Genomic DNA, 14735 nt, shown 5'->3' with positions numbered 1-14735 from the left:
AAAGTACCTGTGTCTTCTGTTGTAATTGCATATTCCAGTGGGAAATGATTGTACTGTTTTTATCTCACCTTGTTGCTTCTCATTATAGAGGGTGGGACACTATTTCTTCAAATTCCACCCATCTGGACACTTTTTTTTACTTTTCCACATTCACCAGCGAAGTGTTTCCATGTGACAAGTTGTTTAACTTGAATTCTCCTTAACCGCATCGCCGCGGCGGCTTTTCCCGCTGTGCGCTGCATTTTTAAAAATCCCGCGTAACGTGACAAAGCCAGCTCGTCATCCGCGCAGCGCAGGTAACGCCCATGACGAGCTGGCTTTGTCATTAGCGTCGAAGGGGTTAAAGGTGCTCGGCTGAGTTTTTATGTCATCAAGATCTGCCTGGCCCTCAGTGTCCATGGCAAAGATCGTACTTTTAATGTGGTTGCCAATGCAATGTATTTCCTAAAATTATATGCAAATTCGACTTTGGAATTTAAGGTACTTCCAAAGTCTTAAAGTACCTCATTTTTACATACAAGTCACCCCTACAATCTCCCTTAGGCGCCCCGGCGGTAGGGTGCCTTGTAACTATAAGAAGGTGCATTTTAAAACATGTTTGAGCCCTGGTGAGGAAAAAAACTGCGAATGGCGTTTTTCCCTTTGTAGTGCATTAGCTCCATAGGTTAACATGAAAAAGCTTTATTAGCCTTAAATAAACTCTAACTATTGACAGGAGTGAGCTAAAAAGATATTTCAACTTATCTAAATAATATTTAGAATAAATCTAATAAGTTGCCACAGTTAGATTTATTATAACTATGACAGAAAATAAGTTATAGAACTTGCTTTTCTGTTGAACCAAAGTCCAGCCTTCTAGCAGCCTCTCCTGGTTGGCCAGCCTTTGACAGGCTGAACCAAACTGCTCTGAGGAGGTGTGAAGTGGCCTGCATTGAGACACAGAAGATATCTGGTGGGAGGAGAACTGAGGCTGCCAAACACCAGACAGGGTGGGGGCCTGAGGAGCCATTCTGGTCTTCAAAGAGGGAATGACAGTTTAGGGAAGGAACAGGCCCACCCCCATTTCCTGCACCCCCAGCCAGGTGGGAGCCCCAGTAATGAAATAGCAGTGGGGCTTGAAGGCGAGTGTTAGGGAACATTAGCCACACCAGTAGGTTGGTTTAGCTAAACCTTAAGATCCAGGAGAGATTTTCTCCATTTTGGATTTTAAAGAATAGTGCTTTCGTGGACAAGAATATGCCACACTTTGGAAGACATTGTCATACCTGAGGGTGGCACCCTGCACCCCATTAATCAGTGGTGCCCCATTGCTTTCCACCCCAGTAGCATGGATGAATACGGGAGATCTGCCCAACAACTCAGATCACTGCCTGAAGAAACGCAAAGAAGGACTGCCCTGCTGGAACTCTGGCCTGCACCAAGAGGACTGCATTCTGAATGACTGCACCTGCTGCACACCTTGGAACCAAAGCAAAAGACAAACATTGCTTTGCTTTGAAAGTTTAAGGATAGGACTCCCTAACAGCAACAGGTTAAAAGAGCTCCACCTACATCATCTCCAGCAAGAAGAGACCAGCTGACCACTTTCAGCTGGACTTATAGGATTTGCCCATGTGCATTGTGGGGACTTAAGTACCAATGTCCCAAGGAGCAACTCAGGAATTCTGGAACCTTGGATTGGTGTTGTGGATACTTTGGAACCCCAGAAAAACCTCCTGGAGGCATCTCCAGAAGTTTGTGATAATTTGGAGCATTTTGACCAAAACGCTCTATACATTGACTGATCAGTCATCGAGAGTCAAGCCGGTGACGTCAAACCACGTCCCAACCTGAAATTCGGGTTTGTTGCGCTCAAGCTCCAGAACTTTTTGTCATTGTCAAAACTTCCGGGAGTTCACCGAGGTCTTCCACTTGACCAAGCTGCGATTGTCGAACCGAAAGCTTGCCTGATGAGAAGCCTTGCACAAAGTCAAGACAAAAAGCGAAACAAATGTGACTAAGCTCGTAGGTAAAAACTTGACTGGGCCCTACCTTTCACTGTATCTGACCTGCACTCCATTGCAATCAGCCTGAAACTTTGGCTTTGTCCCGGTCACGCACCACCAGTTGTCTCAAATTGGTGCTTATGTCTTTTAAGCACTAGTAAAAGTTTATTCTTTAAAAATTCATTACTCTGGTTCCCTACATTGGATGTTTGTCATGTTGGTGTTCTTTTATTCATAAAAATATTTCCCATTTTTATTAATTGGTGTTGGATTTTTATTGTGAGTTGTGGCTTACTTATATAATGTACTTGTGTTTTTTAAATACTTTACACACCTGTCTCTTTAGTTAAGCCTGCCTGCTCACAGCCAGCTACCAAGATTGAACAAGGTAATAACTTATCTAGACCTTGACTGGGCTTTATATTGTGATTCTGGCTTTATTACTAGTGGCAAGTACCTACCTACACCTACTAATGAACCATCAGCCAAAAAAAACAGCACTTGCTTACTGTTTTTGCATGATCCAATGGTATTTGAACGCTCCTTCTTGCCATAGCGTTAACATGAGCCAATGGTAGTGGAGCTCTTTAAGTGCTCTCTAGTTGCAATCCACAATAAGACATTCATATTTGTGGCTGATCCACCTTTAATTAAGGTATTTATTTTCCCCTTCGTTGTTGCTTCCTCCCACCCTCGTCGGTCGTTACTATACCCTCCTGCTTCCCTGCTTGACCTGTCCCCCATTACCTCCCTGCTTTTATATTTTTTTGCAAGATCAGTTGGTATTGGAGCGCTTTGTTCAATCCTCCATCTTGCCACAGTGCTAACACCAGCTAATTGTATTGGAGCGCTTTAAGTGCTCACAAGTTACATTACACAATGATACATTTATTGTCGTACACAGGGAAGGGTCATTGATGGGCCCAGAATTACAAATGGTTCAGCCAACCCCGATTCTCCAGTTCCCATGTCAGCAGCTTGACTATTATGCCACATCCTTGCTTCAATTCAAAGCTCCTAAACTGTTTCTCACTATCACATCCACATTTGTTCAGCAAGACCATGTCAACACCGAAAAAACATTGGAAAAGTCAATAGATATCAGCAATGCCTGAGCTTTTAGCCTTGTCACAGTGAATCTCTTTTAGCCATGTTGTCTAGCAGCACATCTACTGTTCAGCATGGCTGAAAGTCTCTGAATTGAGTGCTTTGATGCAGCAAGCGCAGACCAAATCATAGTGCCTTTTTGTGTTAGGAGGGGCAGGACAATAAACTCAACATAGGAGGCAAAGAGACTCAGCGTCGGTTCAGCAATCTGTGATTTTCAGTGACATTCACTTTGACAATGCCAATAGCTCGGGCATTGCAGAGACCAATTGGCTTCATCAATGCTTGTTTTAATTTCCTTTTAGTGTGCCACGGCCTTTTATACAAAGCTCGAAATTAAAGTTAATCATCATTTTATTGACATTTATTAAAGCAAAAATCCTCAAGTATATGTATACATTTTTGGACCACAAGACCCTTAGCCAAGGCCAGGCAGCTCTGCCCTCTAAGCCATCATAGGCTCATTAATGTTCTCATGGACATTACACATACACAGGCACAATGATTTGTTTTGTATCAGAGAATACCCCTGTAGAGGGAGTTTTATGCCGGCAGAACTTAGTGTTGTACAGAACATGCCTTTCCAGAATGAAGGAGTGGTAAATGTGTGATCGGGTTTAAAATGTTTTTGCATAAAAATCATAAAAATAGGACATTGTCTCCCAGATTGACAACATTTGTTATATTTTGCAGGAGAAAAGCATTAACAGCTGTTTCTGTGAAAGTTTCTAAATTAAGATCAGATGCACTGGAATCCTGTTTTAACCCTTATCTCTACTTCAATAGCTAATTATTAGGTAGGATAGTTGAAGCATTTCAAATAAATGTGTATATTGGAATTATTAGTACTTGCAATTTAATATGGTAAGGGAACTAATGAGCAGAAACCTTTTATTCTATATACATTCAAACATTCAAATATTATTTTTTGCGTTTTGATTGATAGTCGGTTATTGAATGGAGTTGACTTGAATGTGAATTAGTATATTTTTAATATTGTTGCTCTATCTTGTGCCTTGGGCACCCCCTCTGCCCCCACCCAGATGCCCTTGGAAGAAGGGGGACTCCTAGGGGCCCCCAAGGTCAGTTTGCGACACCCGTTCCATGTTGGACAGACCGAGTCGAAAAGGCTGTCCGAATCGACATCGTAATCGGTCGGTCGGTAATGCTGTCCATAGAGCTGTACTATTCGGCTCCGGCCGACACGGATTCTCCGAATGCAGGTCGGAACCTATTCGAAATGTTCGAATGGTTTCCTTTCAAAACATGAACATCATAATCAGTCAGTCAGAATAGGTTCCGTCACGGTCTAGGGGAATTCAACTGTCATTCTGAGGCTTTCTGCACAACATCGTAATTGGTCCCTTGATTGTTACATGCCCCTGGTTACAGACAAGGAGGGACCCAAGTGAGCAGGATTTAGATGCTTTCTGCATTGTTATTGCCTTTACTTATGTTTGTTTTAGAAACAACTCAGACCCAGATGTACAACCACTCAATTTAGCAACTCACAATTTGCATAAAATACTGACTCACAAATTATGAATCGCTAAATCTAATGTATGTGACAAATTGGCCTCCAAATTGCCGCACGCAATTGAGTTGCAGTGCTATTGCCGAGCGCACAATTTGTGACTCGGTAAGTGCTTCAAAATTACGAATGAGGTCGCTAGCAGTTTTTGCCGTCACATTTAACATTTAGCGGTCGCAATTAGCGTTTAGCGGTTGCAATTAGCAGGGGTTCAAAAATGCACAATCTCTTCCTGTAACTGCTGAAGGACCACAAACCAGGAAGTGGTGGTCTTTGAGAATCCTGATCAGCAGTCACAGCACATTGTAAAGTCTGCAGGAAAGTCCTGTACTGCTTCCAGGCACCAACCAAGCGCTACAATGGCCAGCCAACAGGGAGCAGGAGAGTGCCACCATGAAATCAAGTTTTATATAGAAATAGTAACAGATGGTTGCTGCAAAAACCATGAAAGGCTTTTTTAGTGTTCTTCTCTGAATGTCCTGGAGAGAAAAATATGGCAAAAGATGCAGCAGCAAATAAATGCCCTGGGAGTTTCCAACAGGTCTATTGATGAGCTGAAAAAGCATTAGTATGAATTTCACTCTCAGGCCAAGGAGACGGTGGCAGCACGACTGAGAGAAGGCCAGAATACTGGAGGAGGTCCATCTGATGCCCCTACCTCATCTGCACAGGCACTGTTGGAGATGACACAGGAGACACAGGCAGTGTGTGCCTCAGGGTCCCTCGACATGTCTGCCCCCACCCCTGGTAAGTGCAGTATTTCTACTATTCAAACGTGCCTGCCATAACCCTGCAGCACACTCTGACCGGATACACCTAGAAGCTCCATTTAGATGCACTAAATGTCACAGCTGGTGCATTATGGAAAACATAGTCAGGTACTTAATCAGAGCAGTTCCTGTCAGACATAGCTGAATAACATCATACAACCACTTAGATAGTGTCTCACATATTTATTTTAGTCATCTATCCATTTCCCACATAGCTACACCTGTGGCAGGATAGGAAAGCCAAGAGAATGCAGATTAAGAATAGGACCAGGCCTAGAAGGCGTAAAGGCAGGATGGGCTGACAGAGAATCAGGCAGGTTGTGCAGATGATTAGGAGCAGCATCCATTTCACCTCCAACAGCTGCTGATCAGGAACCAGGATTCCACCAGCCAGCCACAGTCACACGCAGTCCTGTCACCAGGGTCCGGCAGCAGCGTCCAATGCATCGATCACTGACGCATTATTGTGCATGGCCTTACACCCTCTCCCAGACTGGAACCAGCAACAAGGCTGAAATGGGCCACGACAGTGGGGATGATTCCAGAGGCCTGCTGCTGTTGAGGCGAGACACCGAGTGCTCCACAAAGTGAGGTCTACAGCCACAGCAGTGTCTCTGCAGCAGACACAGATATGCTGCAAAGGAGCAGCAGTGGGAAGCATCCCTAGCTAGATGGAGAGGCAAGAAATGACTGCACAGTGACAGTGTGCCATGTAGTTGCCCCCATTATCATATATGTTGGAGGTGGTGTAACCGCACAACGTACCAACATTTATGTTATGTTGTTCATGATGGACAGGTTGCCCAGCATGGGTTTGGAGTGCCCTGAAAATAAAGGGTTACCTTTGTCATGTAGTTCCTAGGATCCCCCCAGGACCTGTGCATTTTGGATGACCTAAACTGAGAGCTTGGTGTGCAGACAGACTCTGGACACCCCCACAGAATGAGTCAGCCATTGGACCAGCTAGCTCTACGGTGCCACGGCCACCTCCCTGTATTCTACAATGGTGTATGTAGTTTCTGGCAACCACTGAACATGACAACCCTGATTCCTCAGGTATCGCTGACAAAATACGGTATCTATCGTTCAGTCACTTGTGCTTGGTTTTCTCTGAATACATAGAATGACGAATGGAACGGTTTCAATAAATATTTATTGGTCAAGCGTCAGTCTAGTATGAAATATGTTAGCTGCGACAATCAAAAGACAGGAACAGACAAATGTAATCGCTGGTACCAATCTTGTAAAAAGTAGATACATTTCTACCATAGTGCTAATAAGATGAATAAAAACAAATTATGTCAAACAATAGCATTGACTTACTCCTAAGATGCGTAGCCTACCTAAAATGTCCTTAGCCTAGTTATGTGGGTGAAGCCTGTGTATGTAATATGTCAGGATAGATCCTAATGGAGCCAATAATCCCACAGGGAAGTACTAACCCCTCACCCGATGGTTCTGAATGAAGGACTCCATCTCTGCGTCAAGGATTGCACCAACAAGGGATGTCAGGTCTCTGCTTGTCGATGGATCAGCCTGAAGACTATTGGTTCAGGCTGGAAGGAATTCTCCTCTGTGTGTGTAAGGGGGAGTGAGGGTATTTTATACTAAAGTGGTCACTCCAGGGAATCAGTAGGTTTTTAAAACATTCACTAATCCTTTGCTAATCCTTTTCTAAACAAAAACACTCAAGTACAGCTGGCTGTTCGTCATGGATGAAAGAAAAGTGGTGACCCTTATACAGAATAAATCTACCATGCCTAGGGACACGTTTATGTACGTCAAGTACATGGATTAAGATAGGATACCGAAAGCCTGGTTGTTGAAGAGACAGAAGTAAGCTACTAGGTACACGGTCACCTGTCTTTAGGACCATTATGTTGTTTGGATGGGACACAATGTATGTAATCGATATGTACATGATGGGACTATTCTAAAGAACATGACCCAAAAGGTCAACACGGTCAGCTTAGGCAAAAGATAGCAAAGCCTAAAAAGCATAATAATCGTGTACAGAAATATATACAAAAACGCACTTAAAAAGCCTTTAAAAATGTCCATAAAAGTAAGGTCTATAGTGAGAGCATTCATCAATAAAAAGCGATTATAAAAAGGTCCCTTATATATTTGAATATACATTCTCATTGTTTTTTTTAGCATCTTGAAAGCCTCTATGTTCAAATAGAGCAGAGAAAAAAAGCAAAGTCCGTTTGACCTTCAATTTGGTACAAGTTTAAAAAGTTGGGAAACGGCTCCCAGCACATGAAAGGCAAGATTGTTTAAGAATCATGCGCTGAAGACTCAACATCACTGAAAATGTCATCTGTAGAAGGCAGTCCTTCTAGTACCTCCAGTATGTTATGTTATGTTATGTTAGGGATTGCTTGTATAGCGCCTATCACCGCCGGTCTCTAAGCGCTTAACCAGAAAGAACATAACACACTAATGACCCTAGAACCTCAGTTGTTTCACCTCCTATGATGTCATGAAGGCCTTTCTGAAAAGATAAGTTTTTAGTTTCTTTCTGAAAGGTAGAAGTTGCGATTCCGCTTTCAAGGTAGGTGGAAGCTCGTTCCACAGTTGTGGAAGGAGCACAGACAGGGCCCTGCCTCCTTTGGTCTTTAATTTGAACCTAGGTTGAAACAGGTTGGAGGTTGTTCCTGAGCGCAGTAACCTCCCCGGAGTGTACCTCTTTAGACGTTGCTTAATGTACTTCCCCACCTCCTCTCTCCCATCTCTGCTTTCTCCAAAGAGTGCCTTATGGGCCACACAGAGACATTTGAACTGCACTCGGAATTTCACTGGGAGCCAGTGCAGCTTCTGAAGCAGTGGGGTTACATGCGCGTTTCTAGGCAAAGAATGGATCAGCCTGGCCGCATCGTTTTGTATTACCTGCAGCTTCCTCAACTTCCTCAACAGCTTCTGTGGTAGGCCTAGGTATAAGGCATTACCATAATCAAGTCTCGAAATGACTGTGGCGGATACGATCGATTGCAGGGTGGAGGCAGATAAGATGGGGACTAGCTTTCGCAATCGCCTCAACACACCTATGCAGGATCCTGCCACAGCAGAAACTTGAGGGGCCATTGAGAGGTCTGCATCGATCCTTAACCCCAAGCTTTTTACCACAGAGCCAGGAGACGGAGTGGTTCCTAGCTCGGGGGGCCAGTACAGGTCACTCCAGGGATCCTCTTTGTTGCTGATATCAAGTGAGCAGAGGGGGTCATCACTAGTTCCCACAGCAGCCGCCGAGAAGAGTTAGATGCCCGTGTTTCTGAGACTGATGCATGCACATCTGTGGTGGAGCCGATTTTCGTTACAACAGGAGCTGGAGCTTCTCATGGAGGCTCGAGGAATGTCATCATCAACATAGGAATACTCTGTGGACAACTCTGCACATGGGCCTGCGAAGGCGCCAGGAGCATGTCTGGCGGCGCAACCGATGGAAGTGTCAGACAGAGGTCCAACACGTGTCTGAATCTGCAAAGGAGGCAGTGGAATACTGGCAAGATCCAGTCAAGCCAGGGCAGTCTGAAAGACGGAAACCAATGCTCGCTCAGCTCTCAAAGCCGAGTAATACCCACAAAGAACATCAATTGCTTATGACAACGTCGCTCCAACAGTGTTCTCTTTATTGATCGAGTGATGTTGACATCCATTGCAAAGCAATAGGAGTAAAATCAGGATGCTTGCCACGGAAAGCAGGACCGAAGGAAGCCCTCCAAAAATGGTAGTAAGTACGGAGTTCATGAATGATGGAATCACTCCGAAAATGGTTTGAAAGGTGGTTAACAGACCTGATCCAATGCTCTTAAATAAGTGTACGATACCACTCGTATCAGACATGTTAAGGATACAATGGAATATTTTTCTGAAGTGGAGATGGAAGTTCGTATGGACCAGAGCCTGTATCTCTGCCGAGGACCTTGCCACTTTGAGATCAAAGTTCTCTCGGGCTGAAGTTAAGGCCACATTTTTCTGAAACATTATGGCTTTCAGTCGGATCAGAGAATTAAACCCTATGTTGGATACATTCAGTGAGGGCCACAGTGGTGCCGACCTAACTGTTCGAGCCGGGGGGAACAATACTTGCTTACAACAAACAACCCTGCAGTTGATGGTCACCAGATAAGCAATGCCGGGTGTCATACCACAGCAGCCTTGGTCGTTCAGCATCAAGTAACTCCCATTTGAAAGTAACTCGAAAAATGGATGAATTACTCAGCTGGAGATCCCTTTAGGTAACAGAATACGTTTGCTATTGACGCATTAAATGCTCCATGCAACAATATTTCTTTACACACTAAAGACCCAATCAAGGCCTTCTCGCAGTTCGAAGCACTCAGAAAAACTTTCTTGTCTGTGTTCCTGCACCTATATGTGTATGGTAACTCCTGGGTTTATCATAGGTACCCTTTGCCCAACTCCTCATGACTGCCTACTGGGTAATATTTCAGGCAGTATTGGAACTGGAATATCATGATAGTGTACTGGGGGTAATGAAATAATTTAAAGAAATTTAAAACAAATGAGGAATTTTCAAATGTCCAGTGGGCCATATACATCATAAGAACTTAATCCCAAACTTTACCATCCGGCATTGGAATTGCTGTAATGTTCACCAGGGACAAATCTATTTGTTAACGGTGTGATGACGTATGTGGTTTCAGGACCAAGTTCACAGATTGTACTGCAGAGCGTTCTGGGAGATAATGTCCGTTCAGAAGCAGAAAAAAAGACAGTCACTCTGCTAATCTAAATTAACAGGTATACTACCCCTGTTTTGAAACACATATGCAACCAAGGTGGCACTAAGTAAGCCTTTTTGAGCAAAAGATAAAATAAGGGACATTTTTCGTTCTTTGAAGTGGGTGGCATTTGATCAGGATCTGAAGAAAAAACATTGAAGTTGATGAAGTAGCCAGACACAGTTCTATATATCTTCGGTAGCTCCACAGGTTTTGTAGAACTGGGAGATGTGTCGTTTGAAGGCACAGTAATGTAGACATCATTGTTGGGCTGAATTGCAACTTGCATTCTTGTTTCTTCTTGATGTTTTTTAATTTCAACTGGTGTGATTTGTACTCCATTATTCGTTACTCCTTTACATTGTGTAGGTGAATCTTGAAAGGTTATTAGTCTTTCCATCTGAACTTCATGTATAGTAGCAAGAGGAGTTCTGCCCTACTCAGGACCCCATGTGGCCTACTATTGGGGATCGGCCACATGATGCGGTTTGATCAGATCAATGGAGACAAATCTTTTTTTTTTGCTAGCAAGAGGTGGAAGAAGTACTGTTCCTGTTCCCACTACCCCTGGGACAGGTACAGCTGTTCTGTAAGATGGCCCAAACTCTCTTCTGTTCACAATCTTTTCCCTGAGCAGGTTGCCAATTTCGGGACCCAGGCAGGTCTTGCCATAACTTGTTTTACTTCCCCAATGGCGGTGCGTTTGACTTGCACGTTGCTCTGTAACGCTCAGAATTTACAGGAGTAAAACAGCCAAACAGTCATTCAGTTCAAATGGTTTTGCATCCACCACTGTGCTGGCAAAATCAAGATCAGGTACCCACATTCTTGTCCCAAAAAGGATTTAATAAGGGGTACGGCCTCTCATGGATTTTCTCAGCATATTGTTGAGTGCCCTCTGGACCCCATATAGGAGATTGACCCATGTACCTCTATGCCTAGTACCCTTGCTGTTAAGGATTGCTATAGGTCCCAGTTTTTCCTCTCCACCACCGGATTTCCCTCAGGAATGTCGGGATGTAACGTGCCAATTGTGTATGTCCTGATGAAGACATACAAATCCTTTATAACAGGCCGAGCGTCAGCGAGTGCTGAGGCCAAACCCATAGGATTCTAGACCATGAATCCACTGCCACCAGGATGTATTTATAAGCCCTGTCTAAATTTAAGGGGCTGCAGTGATCCAAATAGACACATGCGAAGGGTCTGTCTGAAATCAGAACTGCTGTTTGTGGTGGCTTGTGAAAGGTGGAACCCTTAATCTACTGGCAAATATCACATGTCAAGACATAGTCCTTTGTTTGTTTTGTCAGTCCCGACCACCAGTAACGCTGCTTCTATAATGAAAGTGTTGCAGTGACTCCTGTGTGTGCTGATCCCGGACCCTTGTGTGGAGCTAGTATTAAACCTAATCTGCGATCTTTGTTCGGTACCACTCTATCCCCCACTCCTGGAATTTGAGCATATGGTGTGTTGTGCACATCTGACTTTTAGGAGTATATGAGTGGTAAGCATTTTGGCAGGACAAGTGAGCCGTTCTTTGAGGCATTGATATCTGCTGCTATATCTATGTTTATTTATAGAAGATATTGTGCAAAAGCAGCTGTTCGCACTGTCACCTTGGTGGCTTCATCAGCCAGTGAATTCCCATCAACATGAATGCCAACACACTGATAACTCAATTTGTGAATAACTTGAGCCAGTGGCAGGCATGCTTTCAGTTTTGCCACTTGTTCTCAAAACAATGTGTGTTTTATTGTGCAGCCCTTGGAGTCTCCGACCCCATTCTAACCCCAGTAGTGAAGATATTCATTGTAAGATTGCACACAGTAAAACAAATTGCACATAATCATTGTGGGGAATTCCAGATCCGTATACTGTAGTGCTAGTATCAGGGCTTTCAGTTCTGCCAACTGCATTGTACAATCTCCCAGAGATTGCATAGTCGTATTGCTAGGATGGAACTTGCCGCCCCGCATTCGACCTTTCACTATTGCACATGTGGAGCTATATTGCTGTTTACTTCCAATAGTCAGTTGGGCAGAACGATCAGTGTAAATGATGTATTGATACTGATCAAGAGGCAAGATTTCAATCAGAAGAGGGTATTCTTGCTTGTCTTTGATCGTATCCATATTCTACATCTGTTGCAGTGAGAGAATTAGTCCATTTTATCCAAAGTTGCTGCAGTGACTTTGCATTTGGAATGCTGGCTTTAGTTACCACTTTTAAATTCGGTATCAGAGTTACAACAATTACGGGTTTACCCTGTGCTAGTGCTCTTTCTCTCACTACAGCAGTCTGTACTGCCGTTCGTATTTTTTCTGTTGCAGCAAATCTATTCTCAGCATTCGTGTACAACTGAGGTTAGTATGCAATTGGACCTGTCTCACCTTCATTGAACGTGATGTAAGTATACCCTGATGACCCGGGGACGACCTTTATTAACAGGTTACGGACGTTTACTCATGTGTACAAATGGTTTGAAACTATCATGTCAGCTTGAACTGAACGTAGAGTGTCTGTATGTCTTTGAGTCCACTTGTTTGCTGTGAAATCAGGTCTGATTAGGTCATAGAAGGTTTCACTCTTTCACCGTAGACTTGAATGTATGTTCTGCCGAAATTCAGAAATCCTAAAATGAATTGTAAACCCTTCAGCGTCTTCGGAGGCTGGATTAGCGCACACTTTTCTATAAAAGTTCACGTCAAGGCATTTGCCGTCACTTGACAGCTCGTATCCGCAAAAATAGGACACTGAGATGGGCAATTTCTGATTTTTTTATCTTACATTTGTACGCCAAATTGGCAAAACCAACAATTATGTTGTTCACTCTGCACAAGTGTTCAAGTAATTCAGTGTGTAATAGCTCTGACACTCTTGCCGAGAATAACCCGGGGCTATTCTTATAGCCTTGGGGCAGGCGGCAAAACTGAGGCTGAGTGCCAAGGGCTGACAATCCGGTCAAGTATCAACTTTCAGGAGCTATATTTTGACAGAAGAATCCATTTGAGATATCTAGTGTTGTTTTGTATTTCTTCCACACAATGTTTTTCATTAATGTGGCACTATGTGCATTCTGAACTGAAAATATTTTGATGCATGTGTTCATGTGTCTGTAATCTAAAACCAAACAATATGCGTTGTCAGGTTTCATTACTGGAAACAAAGGGTTGTTCATTGGTGAGGTGCAAGTTTCAATCACACCTTGGTATTCTAGTTGGTCTAAGATTTCTTAGACCTGTTTCTTCACTTCATTTTTAATAGGGTACTGTCTCTGTGGAGTTGGAGTAGTTTTTAATAGGATTTTGTGGTGTTTTGACCCCACATCCCAACCTACATGGTTGCGGTATAATGCCGGAGCTATCGCTTGCGCCCACTCCTGCACGTATGAGTGTTTTAAGGAAACAGGAACGAGGTCGGAGAAAGCAGGCAAAATTATGCTTTCACCTTTTGGTCAATCCATTATAACTTCCGATGGCCAATCGTTTTCTGCTAACAGGATGTCTTATCCAAATGTCAAATTTTCCTAAAAGAGACCTTTGATTTTTCTTGTTATGTTTCCCTCTATTTGGAGATTAATTTCGTGTAGACGGGGTGGGACACTCACTCTTGTATCAGGTGTTTCCACCTTGATGTATTCATTCAATACTTCTGCCACCAGAAATTCCTTCAGATTCTGGCAAGCTATTGTTACTTCTGCCATGCTGTCTAGCATTGTCAGAGCCCCTTCCCCTTATGGAGGCTGAGTCCTCAGTAACCAGCTCATTTTTTATTTTTTAAGCCAGCTACTTTCTTATTTTTGAATTGAGTCTGTGCTTTAGGTGGCCCTTCCTGTTTGATAATGAAATCTGACGTGAGATGTGTTTCACTTTTTCGCTTTGATCGATCTTCAATATTTTGTTCTGACCGTCCTTGCCTCTACAAGCTTTTTGATGAACCCTTAAAGGAACGAGAGGAACGTGTTTTAGTATCCTGATACCTGTCATGTTTCCTAATGTTATCACGATTCCTAAGGTTGTACCTCTGTTCAGAGGACTCCCGTTGGGGAGACCCACCCCTTGATCGTGAAGTGTTTCTATTATTATTATTACTTTTTGGGGATTGATTATTATTATCCCATTTTGTTTTAGAAGAAGTGGGTGCTTGCTTTGAGTAATCCTTATCAGAACTACTCACCTGGTTTCCCTGGTTTGGCTCCCAAACTATTCATGCCTAGTGAATCATCGGCTTCTTTTATAATGTGTGGTAATGCACGCTCCTGATTTTCAGGAGTTGTTTCCCTTAAGCTTTGGCGTATAGACATTGCTGCTGCTTCCCCTTTGATGTTGCTCAGCATAACTGCCAAGACTTGGTCAGAAATACACATCAGTTTCATCCCAAAGTCCAGGGCAGGTCCGGCCCCGTACTCATTCTGCATCTGTTTCAATACTTCAGAAATAACTGATATGGTTGGAGTTCCGTGTATTCTAATGCATACTGCAGCAAAGATTAGTCCCCATGTGGTACCATCCTCAAGCGAGGGAACAATTCCCATTGGCATGCAAATTGTTAACACTCTGTGTTTTCCCTGCGGACCTGTATGGGGAAATTC

This window comes from Lissotriton vulgaris, chromosome 2_1, assembly GCF_964263255.1.
Source record: "Lissotriton vulgaris chromosome 2_1, aLisVul1.2, whole genome shotgun sequence".
Lineage (NCBI taxonomy): Eukaryota > Metazoa > Chordata > Amphibia > Caudata > Salamandridae > Lissotriton > Lissotriton vulgaris.
The sequence above is the reverse complement of the archived record's forward strand: the minus strand, read 5'-3'. Positions refer to the sequence as shown.